The following is a 15,365-nucleotide window of genomic DNA, read 5'->3' as shown; positions in this document are numbered from 1 at the left end:
GGCGGCTTGTTTCATCATTATTAGAATTTATTGAATAACTAAAATGTCTTTTATCACACAGCTAGTCAGTAGCTAACTGTAATTCCCAATTGCAATTTGGAGGTGGTTATATAAAAAGTAATGAATTTTTGTAGGAGTTTATTTCCTGCAATGAATATTTTATTTCTTTATTTGTTTTCTTTAAAAGCTACAGGTATGTATTATGTCTTTAAGATTTAATTTTTAAGTGATTTGATCATTTCAGTGCATTCTCAAAAATAAAATGTTTAAATATAACTCAAGTACACATCACGAGCCACAAGTTGACACATAACAGGTAAGTAAAACATTTCTGAAAATTGCATATCAATTATAGTTTATGGTTTCCACTGTTATAATATATCCAAGGGGGGTGATTTTTATATGTACTGTATATGTCACGCCCTGTACACCTAGAGGGCGCTCTACTTTCCTCCTGTTCCTAGTTCCCTGTGATTATTCATGTGTTTCTGGTGTGTCTTGTTGTGTAGCCTATTTATTTCCTGCTTCTGCTCTACTACTCGCTTAGCATCGACGTTCGGATGTCCTGAAACCCGCCTAGCACCAGATCGCCACACGTCCGCTACCTGAGGGCATAGGTTTCTATATGGCATTTCCGGAACAGCTGAGCCTGGGCTAACCCCTGTCTCGCCGCTATGCATAGGGTCTTTTCGCTCTCCTGCCATTCTACGGTTCGTCCCTTCCGACATCTGTGACAGTATAGGTCTTTTAAGAAACTCATCATTATTTGTAATGTGGTATTTTTGGACTTTTATTGCCTTTGGGAGGGTTCCAAATGTTTATCATGTAGGCACAACTGACTTTATATGTTTCTGGAGCCAGATCCAAAGTGAGCCAGACAGCTCAAATGCTGTACATGAGATGTTAAGCTTCATTAGCTCCACCTGGTGGTTTTACAAGGTGCTTTGAGATGCTAATATCATATTTCAATGAATATGCGGTATGGTGTTGTATATTGCGCCACATCCACCACGTTTTAAGTACCTCACTCATTTTGAATGGTTGGATCTATATCTGTGCAAAGTTATTTGCCACTACTGTTTCTATTTCAACAGATCATTGGTTGGGGGGGCTTATTAACCCCCTGTTGTATCCATTTGACTGCGACCTAACTTAAAATATGAGTTTGTCTGAATGTTCACAGGAGCCATTTTAGGCAGGATGTGCTTTGTTAAAGACCCATTGCCCTTTACATCTTTCCTTTGCGGTGATGAATCCCCATTTGCAAATTTCTCTCTTCATTCGTCCTCTCATTAATGCATTAATTTTCCCCTCCAACTCCCTGATTCCTACTCCTTGTTAAGTATGATGAGGGAATTCCTTGTATTCCAAAGTTCCTTTTTCGTATCAGACACCAAAGTAGATAATATGACCTTTTGTCCAATCCAGTGAGTTCCACCCCCAGCATTACTCCCTGTTAGATCAGCACTGCTATCCCACATGCTGGACTATTCGGTCCATCACTTAATAGTTATATTATAGTGTAACTAAGCAGCTTGCGTATCACAAGTGGATGTTTTGGAAACATTTTTACATTAGTTTCTGTTTTTTAAAAAAACTTCTATTGTCTTTGTCGTGGTAATGAGCACTGTAATGTAGCAAGCTGCACCCAGGCGGTTGAAAGCGTGATCAGAGCACTGCTTTCGGATTGTTTCTCATGTAGCCGAATGCATAAAAATAGTTATAACTTATTGTGAACATGATGTGTCTCTTTCAGGTTTACATCCCAAATTGAGAATTTAAGAAAAAGTTTAAACTGTACTTTTTAGTACACCACCTGGAATTGAACCATCCGTCAGCGTCATTCAACAGGGAACCAGCTGGATGAATTATTATGTGATGGTTTTGTGTTTAAGGATTTCTTCACGGATATCTTATGTTAAATGAGGGAGGGGGGAAAGGTTATTTTTTACAATTGCCAGTAATCAGAGAACAGCTTATCAACATGATGGGACAACATTTTTTATTTTTATTTTTAAAAACGAAATAAAAAATAAGATACAATGATGTGTTCCTGCCTAACATTGCATGACTTTAAAACCCTGTAAAAACCTGGATAGTTAATAAACCCTTTTTTTTTCAAAAAACAAGGCTTTTCTTCCTCATGATCAGCTTAGAATATTTGTGTACACTGTAATATGTTTTCTTTTTAATTAAATGTTTAAAATACTTGAATTTCATAAACGTAACACGTTTCATACAGAAAAACATTATCGTCTCTTCCTGGACAGAACAGCAGGTCTTTTTTCCCAATCAGAGGCTGTGAAAATATCGCACTGCCCACTGTGCTCTGTCAGAGAGGGGGGCGGCACCGAGAGAGTGAGAAGGAACAGCACAGTATGAGCTTACTATAGCGTGGAGTGCGAATGGCACCAATCGTGTCTCCATTTATCACTTAGTTATTAAATTAAACAATGTAGATTGTTATCTTTGTCTTTTAAGTCCCTTAATTAACTTTAAGCATAGCTTTCTCACCATTTAGATTTATTTTTCATACCATCGTTAAACAAAGCAGGAGCTTATTGTACTTCCTCATGGCATCACACCTGGAAAGATTAGATTGTAATCATTTTTATTTTTAATAAATTTTAGCAAAGTGTCATCTATACAAATGCCACAAAACTATTCTTGATTGTATTTCTGAATTTTATGGCACACTTAGTTCAACATTTAAATACATCTAAATAAGAAAGTCAGGTGTGAACATAAACTATTAGTAATCAATAATATTAAAAGTAACTAATAAATTGTTGCAAAATATTAATTTACAAATCATTGTTCAAATGTACGTTAAATCTGACTATCAGATAATAAGATAAATACAAAATTAATAAAGAAAAAAGTTTAAAATATAATTTAAAATATTCAGCTAACAACAATTAATAACAATCTTAACTGTTTATAAAAAATAAATATATTAACTAAGGAATCGGATGGCTCAGTGGTTAACATGCCTTTTGTATATTTTTCCATAAATACAACAACAGCACCAGAAGTCTCAGAGGCTTTCAAAATTAAGTTATGCATGGATATCTTTGAACAAGAAAGATGACTAAGATATCCATCCATTTTTGATGGTGGCACAGTGATTAGCTTTGCTATCTTGCCCTGCTGATTCCCTAGGTTAAATTCCTGAGATATTGTATGTTTGAAGTTTGCATGTTTTCTCCGGGTTCATGTGGGTTTTTTCCAGGTAATCAAATTTCTCTTACAGTCCAAAACATACTGGTAGGTTAATTGGCTTATGGGACTACTGACCCTGGCTTAAGTGTGTGTTTATGTCTGTTTGTCTGCCCGGTGATGGACTGACACTATGTCTAGGGTGTATTCTGCCTTGCATCCGTTTCTTGCTGGGATAGACTCCAGCTACTCTGTAAAGGATAAAGAGATTAAAAAATGGATGGAATTTAAAGGCCACTGTTTAGCTACTGTATACACGGTGATAGAAACCCACTTTGAGATGGAAGGATCTCACAGAGGATAAATTATTTTATAGTGCTGGTTTATTTATCAATCGGACTACCTATTTTCTGTGCTTTCCTTATCCTGCTTGATTTATAATTATTCTGAAAATCTCCTTATTGAAATGGGTCATTTATAAATACCTGTTTTCACATCTTGCAACAACTCTGTGACAAAATATACACTGAGCTCAACCTGAAAGCTGCTGACTCCTTAGTTCATCCTGCTACCAGCATTGAATAAAAAATCTTTAGATTTTTATATTTATATCTTTATTTAGTAGTTCCATTAGTGACAAAGGCTTAATTACTTTATTGGAAAAATGTATTTTATGTGTTGCAAAAAAAGGACTTGCTTTAACAAAATATATTTACAAATGCTTTCCCCTGGCAATCTACCTAAATGCCCAACTGTTTGAGAAGCCTTCCATGAAACCATGTTTGCTATTAATTCATATAAGGGCTATTTTACTGAATTGCTCTGTTTTTCATATGTGCCAATTTTCTGACTCTCTATCCTATCAAATCTTCATAGTCTCCCTACCAGAAATGCACCTAATTATTCAAGCCCATAACTTTCTGCCAAATCTGCTTCAGGTTCTTTTGTAACACATACCCTTCTGTGATTTGTTTTGTATATCTAAGCTTTTGCAAGTGTTCCTTCATCCCTCTTCTTCACTGTCTGGTTATGGCTTTTTTCTGTTTGGTTGTTTCAAGTGTAAGAGGACCAGGGGAAGGGTGATTTATAACTGGTATTTTCATAACGAAACACTGGATATACTAGATATAGACCTAGGCAAGATCGCCGCCAAGGATAACCAGCTGACCCACTGTTGGAAAAGATCTATGCGGCGAAACAATGAGACACAGGTGAGCTGTGTCAGGAAACAGAATATAAATGCCCCAGAAGCAGTGAGCTGGTGCGGAAGCCGATAAGGTGAAAGCGTTTTGGAGGAAGAGGTTTAGGATTGTGCTGGAAGGAATTAAAGAAAAATGGACTATTGGATACAGTATATGACAAAGATTTACGGATTACGACTTGGATATGGTGCGGATTAGTGTGGACATACGGGCTCGGAAATTTGGATTGTTTAAGGATACTGGCAACAAATTATGGAATGGACTTGGGAAACATACGGACGAAGGACAAAGAAGATCAGTGTGTTGTGAGTTACATCTCTTTTACACCTGTGTAGGGAAAACCGGTTCAGGGACGCCAAATATGTAATCATAGTGGCTCTCTGAAGGCACCAGTTCTGTAGGGTTTGGGCATTTACTGAGACAATTATTAATTGTAGCAGTAAATCACAAAGTTGATTCTTTTGATGGCTTTAGAATCCAACCATGCGACATAACTCAAACAACGCGCACACACAGGTACTAATACACGAGGATACATTTATTAATACATAGAATATGCATGTAAAACTAACAGATCTTATCGAGAGGGTTATCAGAATACAAAAGATATGTATTCAGTCAGTTACAAAGAGTTACACATATCAAGAGGACATACGTTCAGTATATCATTCATTAAGACCGTTTCGTAAATGAACTTAGTTATAACTTCTACATTCGATACTCAAACAAGTACATAACTCTTAGGAATTAAATTGATATCAACTGGTTGGGATAACAATTGAATTCTCGAGCTGTAATGCATTGAAGTTAAATACTCATCCAATCTCTGGGGATTCAGATCTCCTGCGGGCACAAAGAAACAGTTGCAGGCTGTTGCTGTCCAATCCGCGCTCTCTGGCTCCGTGCCAGGCTGTGCTGTGCGGCTTGCGACAGTGCGCTGCTGATGCTCATTGTTGGCTTTAACTAGCAAAGTTTGTGCACAGGAGAAAAGATGACTGTGGGTCCCAGCAAGTCAGGAAGAGGACCGGTTCGTTCCTGATGAAGAGCTAGTTCTGAATAGTGATTCAGCTGTCCACAGTTCCGACCTGTTCACGAGGCCTGCTGCTGGTTACTCTCTGGCAACCTCCACTCTAGACTCTTAGAACAAAGGAAAGTTCTGGCACTCGGACACACTGGCCATTCCGTGGTTGTCTGGGCTGAGTCTCAGGATGGTCAGGAGGCGCACTGCGAGAATGTCCTGCCCTTCGGAGCCTTCTGCTCCTGGGCCGTCCTGCCCTGGAATTCTCACAGAATCTTGTTGAATCTGAATCTGAATCTCAATCTCAATCTCAATCTCACAGGCTCTCTGTGTTGCCTGTATTTACCTGGAGGAACTTCAGCTCATTGATTGGCTGGAAGTTCCATGGGCATCAAGTGAGTCCCACGTGGGTTACTCGGCCCTACCAGTCCCTGATTGGTTGATCAAGGTGAGATATGAGTCACTTAGTCCTGACACTTAGTAATGCAGTCCAGATGTCCAACTGGCACTCCCTAGACAGATAGGCGCCAATGGATGACCATTGATCATGATAGCCAGGCTTAGCTAAGTGCATCCCCCTTTGGGAGCTGTCCTTATCAAAAGAAAACATCTTGCATGATTGGTTTCTCTGTGGCTGCACCACAGAGATGAACAGAGAAATGGGGCCTCATTTGGGAAGCTCAGAAACACTTAATTCTGCCTTATTATTAAGTCTCGCCGCTACACCTGTTTTCCCCCGGCAACACCACAATTGGTGAAGGATGCGGGCACTCGCTGCTCGGGTTTGAGAATCAAAGAAAGTACGTTTTTTTTTTGTTTTTTGTGTGTGTGTGGGTTTCGCTTTGCGTGTGTGGAGAAAAACAATGGAACAGCGAATACAGCAATTGTCCCAGGCCACCCTTGCCCAGTTTCAGGCTTTAAAAGGACAGCAAGAAGCTATCCACGCACAACGGGAGGCAAATCAAATTCAAACCGAAACTAACGAACGAATTATAGAGGGACAGAAATTAGTACAGGAAGAATTGCAAAGATTAGGGGAAGAATTCAGGCAGACCCCAGTAACAGGAGGAGACACCAATCAGGCTGAACAAATTGGGCTACAAAAGATGACAGAACTTGATGATGTGGAGGCTTATTTAACTACATTTGAAAGAACTGCATCTTGAAATGCATGGCCCAAGGAGCAATGGGCCGGGAGAGTAGCGCCTCATTTAATTGGAGAGGCCCAAAAGGCCTATTATGATTTAAAAGAAGAAGATGCAGAGAATTGAGACTCTGAAAAAGGAGATTTTGGCAAGACTAGGGGTAACCATGGCAATACGGGCGGTCCGGTTTCACAATTGGAGATACCAAATGGACAAGCTTACGAGGTCTCGGATGTTTGACCTGGTACATCTGGCAAAGAAATGGCTCCAGCCAGAAGAATTAAACCCAGGACAGGTGGTAGAAAGGGTGGTGTTGGATCACTTTGTGAGGAGTCTGCCTGTTCATCTGAAAAGGAAAGTGAGTGATGGGGATCCCCAGACAGTAGATCAGGCAGTGGACTTAGTGGACAGACACCATGCCACAGAGGCCTTGATTAGGGAGGAAAAGGGGGACTTTTGAAAAGAGGAGAGAAGAAGCCCCAAGAGTCTGGAAACCGAAATGAAGTATCGGCCGATAAAGTACAGTGATTATCGAGGACCTATAAGTTTAAGAAACCCCTTCGGGACAGATCAGACTCAAGGCCCCGACCATGGAAAGAAACCCGATGATGTTTTAATTGTCAGGAAGAAGGGCATTTAGCCAGCCATTGCCCCGGCCTTTCTGAACCCATACAGGTAGACCCCAGAGATGAAGCCAAGTGTAACTACCTTACACCACGGGTCCCAACCTGCGAGGATCCACATCTTATGAAAATCGAGATGGGGGAGAACCCGTCGAGGTTTTGTTGGACTCCGGCAGTAATGTGACCCTGGTGACCCCTACAATACTTCCTGGAGAACTGGAGATCCGGGGAACAGAGGGGATACCCATTACTTGCATTCACGGGAATACCAAGGTCTATCCGACAGTAGAAATTAGCATCTCTACGGAACAGGGGACCTACCATTCAACTGTCGGAGTGGTTGAGCAGCTGCCTTACCCTGTGGTACTGGGATGAGACTGTCCCCACTTCCTTCAAATTTAGAACACTGTCCAAACAGCTAGGCGGAGACCAATTCCCTGTCCAGAAGGCCAAGGTGACGCCCCTAACGATGTCCCAGATGAAACGGATGAGAAAGAGGAACTGGACTTGGAGATTAATTCGTAAATATGGATTTACCGGAATTGGAGCCACAAGAACATCGTGGTAGGTTTGGGACGGCCCAATTAGAAGATGGAAATTTGAAGCATGCGTGGGGACATGTCAGGAAAATCGATGGGAAGTGGTGTACTGATCCTAGTACATTGAGTTACCCATATTTCATGATAAAAAATAATCTCCTCTATCAGGTGCAGCAGAAGGGACAGGAAGAAGTGGAACAACTCCTGAATCCCCAGGCCTACCAGATGAAGCTCCTTAACTTGGCCCATAGCCACCTCCTGGGTGGACACCTGGGGGTGAAGAAGACGTCCGAGAGACTACTCTCTAGGTTCTTTTGGCCAGGGATCTATAAGGCCATTGAGAAGTACTGTTGGGAATGCCCGGAGTGTCAGAAAACGGCTCCACAATCTTATTATAGAAACCCTTTGATTCCCCTCCCAATTATTGAAACCCCCTTTGAACGGATTGGGATGGATTTGGTGGGGCCCCTGATCCGAACCACCAAAGGTCACCAGTATATTTTAGTGATAGTAGACTATGCTACAAGGTACCCTGAAGCGATTCCGTTGGGAGCTGCCACCGCCAAAAATATAGCTAGGGAGCTAGTACAACTGTTCACTCAGGCCGGAATTCCTAAAGAATTCTTAACTGATCAAGGAACTCCTTTCATGTCTAAAGTCATGTGAGACTTATGTAAGCTCCTGGGAATACATCAGATCTGAACCTCGGTCTATCACCCTCAAACCGATGGGGTAGTCGAACGTTTTAATGAAATATTGAAAAACATGCCGAGGAAGGCTATGCAAAAGGATGGGAAAAATTGGGATCAGCTGCTCCCATATCTCATGTTCGCGGTACGAGAAGTGCCACAGGCCTCGACAGTTTTTTCCCCATTTGAATTGCTATACTCTCGGAAACCACGGGGCCTATTAGACGTGGTCAAGAAATCTTGGGAACACCAACCCTCACCTTTACAGACCATCATCGAACATGTGGAACAAATGAGAGAACGAATAAACGTTATTGTTCCCATTGTAAAAGAAAACCTGGAGAAAGCACAGGCTCAACAAAAACAAGTTTATAATAGGGGAGCTGGTGCGAGAGAATTTCAACCTGGCGATAAAGTACTGGTATTAGTTCCGACCCCAGAATGTAAATTTTTGGCCTCCTGGCAGGGTCCTTATGAGGTGGTGGAAAAGGTGGGACCGGTCAACTATAAGGTCAAGCAACATGACAGAAGACGGCAGCATCAAATCTACCACATCAATTTATTGAAGAAATGGCATGGGACCGAAGTTCTGCTCACCCACTTCTCCCATGACCCTTTGGAAGAAGAAATGGAAGCTGTAGCCATGGGAGACCTGGCTCCGGCTCAGAAACAGGAACTACAAGAATTCCTGTCCCAAAACAAAGATGTTTTTTCCTGGACACCTGGTCAAACCCATCTGATATGACATAAGATTACCACGGAACCAGGGAAGAAGGTAAGACTACCCCCGTATCGAGTACCTGAAGCTAAAAGGAAAATGATTAAAGAAGAGGTGGAAAAGATGCTAGAAATGGGAATAATAGAAGAATCCCATAACGAGTGGGTGAGCCCGATAGTTCTGATCCCCAAGCCGGATGGAACTATTTGATTTTGTAACAGTTTCAAACCGTTAAATGAGATCTCGCTGTTCGATGCATACCCCATGCCCCCTCATTGATGAACGAATTGAGCAATTAGGCAAAGCCCGATACATCGGTACCCTTGATCTTACGAAGGGATATTGGCAAGTGCCGCTGGCCGAAGAAGACAAAGCCAAGACCACTTTTGCCACACCTGAGGGGTTATATCAGTATAGGGTCTTACCCTTTTGTTTGCATGGTGCTCCCGCAACATTCCAAAGATTAATACTGAGACCATATCGTGATTTTGCAGCTGCCTACTTGGATGACGTTGTGATCCATAGCACGACATGGGAACAACATCTACAACACCTGGAAGCAGTGACTGGAACTTTGCGAGCACCAGGATTAACAGCCAACCCAAATAAATGTTGTCTGGGGGCTCGGGAAGCCAATTATCTTTGTTATATGATCAGGAGAGGAGCAGAAGGTGCAGTTCATTAAAAACTGGTCCAAACCTGCTACAAAGAAGCAAATCCGAACATTTTTGGGACTTGCGAGTTATTATTGACGTTTCATTCCAAGGTTTGCCTCCATTGCCGCACCTTTGCATGGTTTAACAAAGAGGAGTTCTCCGGAAAAAATAGAATGGACCGACTTGGAAGAGAGGGCCTTTCAAGACTTAAAAACATCTCTCTCTTCTCAACCCGTCTTACAGGTACTGGACTTCAATAAACCTTTCATGGTACAAACTGATGCTTCTGACACTGGAATTGGAGCCATACTCTCGCAAGAAATTGATGGACTGGAGCATCCTATTCTATATATTAGTCGCAAGTTAAATCCTGCTGAAAAACACTATTCTACCATAGAGAAAGAATGTCTAACAATAAAATGGGCCCTGGACTATTTGAGGTATTATTTATTAGGAAGACGGTTTAAATTGTACACAGATCATGCGTCATTAACCTGGGTGTTACAAAATATGGATAAAAATTATAGAATTACATGATGGGGACTTAGTCTTCAAAGGTTTCAATTCCAAACGGTATATAGACCCGGAAGGAAACAAGGGAATGTAGACGCCCTCTCCTGTTTATTTTTTTCTAGACCACCAGAGGACGGCGCTGATCTCAGGGTTAGGGAATGTAAGAGGACCAGGGGAAGGGTCATTTATAACTGGTATTTCTGTAACGAAACACTGGATATACTAGATATAGGCCTAGGCAAGATGGCCACCAAGGATAACCAGCTGACCCGCTGTTGGAAAAGATCTATGCGGCGAAACAATGAGACACAGGTGAGCTGCGTCAGGAAACAGAATATAAATGCCCCAGAAGCAGTGAGCTGGCACGGAAGCCGATAACGTGAAAGCGTTATGGAGGAAGGAGAGATTTAAGATTGTGCTGAAAGGAATTAAAGATTAATGGACTATTGGATATGGTATATGACAAAGATTTATGGATTACGACTTGGATATGGTGCGGATTAGTGTGGACATACAGGCTCGGAAATTTGGATCGTTTAAGGATACTGGCAACGGATTATGGAATGGACTTGGGAAACATACGGATGGAGGACAAAGATCAGTGAAGTGTGAGTTACATCTGTTTTACGCCTGTTTTCCCCCGGCTACACCACACAAAGTAACACCTGCTTCAATTCTAAAACTTTTTGTTCATGTGTATTTTTGTATTTTCACATTTATTTACATCTCTAACACTTTAATGTCCCAATTTTTATTTGTCTTAATTGTTTTAAACTGAATTTTAATTTCAGCATTAAAAAAGCTTAAGATTCTCTTTTTTGTTTCTTGTCCTACAGAGCTCTATATTGTGAAGTTCCCAGCATTTTTACATTGCTCTATTAAATGGTCAGGTTACTTGGACATAAAGTTTTCATTGTATTTGGAATACTGCACTACTTTTACATAATTTATTGGACGTTATGTACACCCTAGACATATAGAAGTTCTATTTATATTGAGCTATTGTGCTATTGTTATGTAACTTTATTTTGTAACTTTTAATTTTGTGATCCTCCCCCTGCCAAGCTTGCAGAAAAGACATTTCATTGTCAGCAGTTACTGCTGCAACCTGTATTGTTGTGCATTTGATAACTACATTTTTTTTTATTTTAAACTCTTATTACTGATCACCAGATTATTACACTTGACATTGCTTAATTCACCCCCTTTCCTGAACGTCTATCACAAGCAGAACAAGTGCTGTCTCTGATGCGATCTTTTTGCAGCTGAAATTTCACTGTTTAAACTAATAAGAAATTAGATAGTTCATAAATCGAATCACTTATTACATGTAAACACAAAGTAATTGCGTTCATTACTTAAAATTCAATGTAGTGTCCATAATATTTACTATTTTAGTTTTGCAAAGAAATTTTTATTTGTTAAAGAAGAACTCATACTGGGAGCTGGATTTGAACCCCAATGCTAAAGCATGCGAGTCACATGCCAAAGCCATTACACCAACACATTCCTTGAACACCTAGGATATAGTTGAAATGAGTAGGCAAGTTCTTCTCAAGTTCTTAGGTAATCACGTGTGAATGAGTCAAACTGATGCAGATGTTTACAAAGAAAGTGGACAACGGTAATACTTTGAGCTATATGAAAATGAATAGATCCTTAAATATAAGATAAGATCACTTTATCAGCCATATATAATTTCTTGCATTAGGAATTTGACTATTTGCAAACCCCAGATTTTTTTTTTGCTTTTTTAAACTGCGATAATGAGCGCAAGTATTCATAGAAAAGGTTAAACATTATAACTTTTTATTAAGTATATAAAATTTATATAGTCAGAAGGAGCATGTAAAAACCTTTCCAAAATAACCACAGTAAGTAACTGGATGAAAGGCTTTGATACTTAAAATTGGAATACTTTTGTGATTTTTTTTTTAAACTACCACTACCAGCCATATACAGTTTGATAATATATTTATATTCCTAAATTAATATTGTTTATGACATTCAGAGATGTTATGATCCTCTACTTTTTATGCTCAGCTACCAGATTTCCCTTTAGTTGTAAAATTCCATATTAATTCAGAATAGTACGGAATACACATACTGTGGTATTCCTTGCTATTCTGCAGACAATTTCCCACGGTACAGGGTTTTACTGTGTCTTTTGAATCGCTGCATCTGTACATAATTATTGTTTTACATAAAAGTCTGTTAAGCTAAATGCATAATTTGTGCTGATATTTGGACTAAAAACATTTATTCTGTACTATATAGGTTAATGAGAATAAAACAACATCAACTGCGGTAGGTACTTCCCACTTGTATTCAACTGTCTGCCCTTCTTTTTTCCATATCTTTTTTGTTGCAGCTGATATATTTTAATGTAGCAATTGTGCAATAGCTTTGAAGGGTTAAATGAGGGAAATGTGGACTAAGAATATTCCATAGTCTGGGAGGTCACCAAAATATCTGGTTCTCTTACTTGGGAAAACAACTGTGGTGTCAATGCCAGGTCAGACACAGCATTCAAATCCATAAGGTTTATTTCAACAGTGAGTCTAATATACTCAACAAGTAACACACACATGCCAGGGCCACTAAGATTAACAGTTCATAGTTTACAGGGGTTAGCGCATAAATGTACATTGGAGAAGTAAAATACACACACAAACAAACAAAAAACAGAGCACACCACACATATGAAAAAAAAAAATCTTATACGAACCCAGGAGCATTTTGCAGGGCAAGAATCGGAAGCTTGAATAATCTTCAATTTTAAAATCAGGCTTACCTTTAAAAAAAAATACCTCTATCTTGTATATTCATGCTACTCAACTAAAATCATAATGACAAAGTAGTTTGTACCAGAGTAAAAAAATTACAACTAACAAACATGTCCACTTCCAGTTCCTACAAAGAAAATCTCTCTGTGTTTTGTTCTGTTCTATGGTTGCTTCTTATATTAGGAGCTCCCAGTTTCTTATTTAAATAGGGAACAGTGACAGTTTTTACAAGTGCTCATCTGCTCCCCCTCAGTCAGGGAGGATGTTTCGGTGTAGCCTGGGAAATGTGACAATGACTACAATCTTCACATTGTTTTTCATAGGTTCCCATCAATTAACATAGTTGGGGTTTGATGTGTAAATCTCTATTCATTTACCAGACCCGGGTCAAGAAACAGAAAGAGAATACTAGTATAGTACAATGAGAAACAAAAGATAGAGGAAGACGAATGAAACCCTGAAAATTGCCAATTATTGTATAAGAAAGGCTGTCAGCTGATACCTATTACATAAAACCTAGTGTAAATGATACATCAATTTAATTGAATCCAAGTTAAGCTTTAAAATGACTTATATAATTCATTTTAATTTATTAACTCATTTCATTGTTTTTAGCTAATAAATGGGCAAAAATAAATTGCAGTATGAGACAATTGCAGTGGGTGCAGGATGATAGGCAATCTGGAGTGTCACATCCAGTGAGACTTCATCTGTGAATTCTATTATCCTTTATGAGAAGTTTAAGGAGCTTACTGATATCTGCTGCAGGACAACCTTTTTTTCAGAATTGGAAGAACTAGTTAGCATGTCCTAAGAAGATTGTGTGCACACTACATGCAGGGGACTGGGAAGCCTCAGACAAGAAAGAAAGAAATACCTAGATGACCATAAGCTGTAGCCACAGGGACACCAGACAAAGTTAGGATCTCCAGAGGTTGCTGTTGTCCTACTCAAAAGTCCAATCCCCACAATGAAAGGTAAGGAGTATAGTAATTCCTAGGGAGTTAACAGAGTCAATTGGGTGAGTTTTAATTGTGTGCCCTAGTTGAAAATCTAAAACCAGTTGTAATGGTCTATTTTGGAACAAATGACATTGGTAAGTTAGGCTAACAATTCTGTAAGACAGATTTACTGATTTAAATCAAAATCAAATCAAATCAAAGTTTATTTATCAAATGCACAACAATACAGCATGCAGCAGTAGTTGCTGGCAATGAATTGTTTTTTCTGTGAGCTTACAAAAATCACAAAAAATCACAAAAAATCACAAAAATAAGGTTACAAAAATAAGGTTACATAATAATAGATGCAATAGAAATTGAATAAAACTCAATATGAATAGAGCTGCTATGTGTCCATGATGAATGCAATATATACAAGTAGTGTAGTATGCTGAATACAATGAATGTCCATGTAACCATTACAGGTGATTTGCTAAAGGAGCTGCAGGTTGGCTACTTAGCAGTCTTATTGCCTTATTGCCTTATTGTAGAAGCTGTTCCGTAATCTGTTGGACTTGGACCGAATGCTTCAGTACCGTTTACCGGATGGTAGGAGGGAAAACAGTGACTGGGGTGACTAGGGTACTTGAGAATGGACCTGGCCTTTTGGAGCACAATTTATCCGGTGTTCTTGTGAATTCTACTAATGCCACAACCAAGCCCAGAGAAGCATGAGTAAAATGAAGATTTAAAATATGTTGAAACATTTAGTATAAAAATAGGGGTTAAGATTTGAGAAATTGAGGGTTCTCTTAAATCACATTGGAACTTCACAAGTAGTTTGTATTTGTTCTATATGTATTCAACTAGTAGGATATAGCATACTCCCAACACCATAACTTTTAATGTTTTTAGCTGGATTCACAAAGATGCAGAGATTTCGTGATTCCCCTTGCTAAAGTTTCTCAGCCTGAACACTCTTTTTGATATAATAATAATAATTGCTTACACTTATATAGCGCTTTTCTGGACACTCCCCTCAAAGGGCTTTACAGGTAATGGGGACTCCCCTCCACCACCACCAATGTGCAGCATCCACCTGGATGATGCGACGGCAGCCATAGTGCGCCAGAACGCTCACCACACATCAGCTATCAGTGGGGAGGAGAGCAGAGTAATGTAGCCAATTCATAGAAGGGGATTATTAGGAGGCCATGATTGGTAAGGGCCAATTGGAAATTCGGCCAGGACACCTGGTATATTCGGCCAGGACACCCCTACTCTTTTCGAGAAGCGCCCTGGGATTTTTAATGACCACAGAGAGTCAGGACCTCGGTTTTACGTCTCATCCGAAGGACGGCGCCTGTTTACAGTAT

This window comes from Lepisosteus oculatus, chromosome 12 (assembly GCF_040954835.1).
Source record: "Lepisosteus oculatus isolate fLepOcu1 chromosome 12, fLepOcu1.hap2, whole genome shotgun sequence".
Classification (NCBI taxonomy): Eukaryota; Metazoa; Chordata; class Actinopteri; order Semionotiformes; family Lepisosteidae; genus Lepisosteus; species Lepisosteus oculatus.
The sequence above is the reverse complement of the archived record's forward strand: the minus strand, read 5'-3'. Positions refer to the sequence as shown.